A 3,400-nucleotide genomic window follows, 5' to 3' on the forward strand; every position below is an offset into this window, starting at 1 on the left:
CCCAAGTTAGTCAATTTTCTAGTATTTCAGATCGACTTTGGTTTAATAAATATACATTAATATTTTATATTTTAAATTAAAATTTTTAATACGGGAAAGTAGGAAAATTCTCATATTTGTTAGTCTAAAATATTTTAAATCATATATTTAATTTTTGTAATTTATTTTTTAATAATATTATTGTAATTTATGAAATTTAAAGTTAATTTTTAAGTTTAAATCTTTTGAGCAAACAAACTAAACTGAAAATAGACCTAAATCGATACAACCCGAGTTGGTGGGTTTTCACTAGTGGTCAATTGGTTTCGAGTGACAAGTTGCGAACTTGACCAGATCGATTTGGTTGGCGAAACATCCTACAATTGAACTGAACCAATCATTGAACACTCCTAATTTCAACTAAATTTATAGTCTAATCTCTAATAAATAACAATAGTTTAATCTCTAATAATTATTCAAAATTTATATCAAGCGTACACAATCATTGAAAATAAGTTTACAATGAAAATATAATAAAAATACAATTAATACTGAAAATATACTAAATTAGTCAATAAATAGTATAATCTTAAATAATAGTTAAATCTCTAATAAGTATTAATCTATAAATTATAAAAAATATATAATTACCAAAAAGAAATTTATAACAATAGTACACTAAATATGATAAATTAAATTTTAAAAGTTAAATAATAGTTGTTTAATCTCCAATAATTATTGATAATTTTCTATTAAATAACAAAAACAAAAATATATTTATAAATTATTCTTGAAAGCATATTTATAAAAAACAAAAAATAATTACTGAAAATAAAAAATAATAATTATAGTATATATAAATATATAATGAATATACACTATTATTGCAAAATTATTACAAATAAATATAATTTTTGATAGTTATTTTCTATAATTATTAACTAATATAAGTGAAATTAGTTATTTACATTATTATTTAGTTATTTAAATAATATTATTATTTAAATTCTTAAAATATTAATTATTTATTGAATTTAATAATCCATAAAATTGTAATTGTACTATTATTACATAATTCGTTATTAATTTTGTAAATATTAAATTATTATTAATATGAATATTATGAATTCTATTATAATTATTTTTCTACTTTTAAGATTTTTTTTTTAAATTTATTACATAATTTCGTTATTTTTAACTATTTAAAATTTTGTCATCTTAAATATTTAAATAAAATGTAAAATATTTAAAAATATTCATTATTTGAATTTTATTTATTTAAATGTTATTACATAATATTATATATATTTTTATACTATTTAGCTCTTTTTAATGTTTTTTAAGATTTTTAGTTATTGAAATATTTGAATAATATTTTATTTTTTAATGTTAAATTTTTATTATTTGAATAAAATTTAAATTGAATAATTCAAAAAACTATAATTTATATTTTTACCACATAATTTCATGATGAATTTTGTAAAAATATTGAATTATTAATATTATGAATATTATTAAATCTATTAATTTTTTGTGTTTTGAATAAATCTTTTAAATTTAGTATATAATTTCGTTATAAAATTTAAATAGTTTTGATTTTTTTTAATTGAAACTTTCTTTAGATAGATATAGACAAAAAGTGGGGGAGAGGATAAATAGGAATTAGAAATAGTTTAGGAGAGAATCTCTCCACTAAATTAGAGATAATCGAAGAGATAAATAGGAGTTAGAGATAATTTAGGAGATAAATAGGAATTAGAGACAATTTAGGAGGAAGTGGGGGAAAGTGGTTCCACTTGTCTAAACATTAGAAAAGCTTTATGGTTGTTAGAAATAGTTAGGTATATAGTTTAATGGATAATTATGTGGAATTAAAAAAAAATTCAAAAAAACAGAAAATTAGGAAGGGGATTTGAAGCAAGGAGAGGGCTGCTGACATGGTAGGACCAATATATTGAAGTTATTATATAATTTTGTGAGAATATTAAATAATTTTTAAAATTTTTAATTTAAACTTTTCTTTACATAGATATAGATAAAAAGTGGGGAGATGATAAATAGGATTAGAGATAATTTATGAGAGAAATAACTATTAAATTGAAGATAATTTAGGAGAAAGTGAGGGATAGTGGGAGAGGTAGTTTAGGAGAAATTTTAGGAGAGGATGTTTTTTAAGTTATTGGAAATGTGTCAGAGTAAGAGAGAGAGAGAGAGAGAGAGAGAGAGAGAGAGAGAGATTTTAGGTAATTTTTATGGGAAAGGAGAACATCTCATTGGTTGTTTAAAAAATGATATGGAATAAAAAATAGGAAATTAAAAAAAAGCATAAAATTTCTTCACTATAGATAGATAGAGATAATTTAGACAGATAGATAGAGAGAGATATAAAGTGGAGGAAAGGATAATAGGAATTAGAGATAATTTAGGAGAAAGTGGGGATATTAGGAGAGGAGATTATTTAGATTATTGGGAACATGTGCGGAGAGAGAGAGAGAGAGAGAGAGAGAGAGAGAGAGAGAGAGAGAGAGAACATCTCATTGGTTGTTTAAAAAATGACATGGAATTAAAAAATCAAAAAAATCAAAAAAGGAAAAAATTCCCAACTTCTTTTAATATATACTAACGGGAACCCGTGCAATATACAGGATTTGTTAAGCAAAAGCTAAACTAAGGTTTTAAAAATTGACTGTGAAAAAAAACCATTATGGCCATTGGTTTTTGGTTTGATGGTTTGATTGTCTGATTCGAATGGATGGCCCATTTTAATGAAAAAAAAACACGGCCAAAATTATTGAATGGGTCAACGATTCGATTATTCGAGTTAATGGGTCATTGACTAATTCAACAATTTTTTGCCAGGGACTGGGTTTGGAGTAAAACGGAACCGGGTGCCTAGACTGCTCTTGGACAGAATGGTCCAACCATCCAGGTCAATGATGGTTTGAAAACTTTGAGCTAAACAATAGAAATACATAAAAGTATATGATAGTAATATATTTTTAACTTCTTAAATACTTAATAATTATTTATATTTTATATGCTACTTTAAATATTTTTTTTTACAACACAAAAGTAACAATAATTAATTTTAGCTAGGGGTGTTCATCAAATTGATGAAACCAACCAACTTGACCAATTTGACCCTAGTTGGTTGGTTTTTTAGTATTTTTGGTTGACTTTGGTTCAACAATTTCCCAACCTGACTAGGTTGGTTCAATTTCACTTAGGTCATTTGTAAAGCGACCAAAATTGAATGACTCGGCCATAGATATATATTAATATTTTATATTTTAAATATAATTTTTTTAATATGGGAAAGTGGAAAATTTTCCATATTTCATAGCCAAGAATATTTTATATCATAAATTTAATTTTTAGAACTATTTTTTATAGTCATGATATATATATTTTTAATTTAAAT

This window comes from Nelumbo lutea, chromosome 6 (genome assembly GCF_056320005.1).
Source record: "Nelumbo lutea isolate HS-2025 chromosome 6, American lotus-T2T, whole genome shotgun sequence".
Taxonomy (NCBI): domain Eukaryota; kingdom Viridiplantae; phylum Streptophyta; class Magnoliopsida; order Proteales; family Nelumbonaceae; genus Nelumbo; species Nelumbo lutea.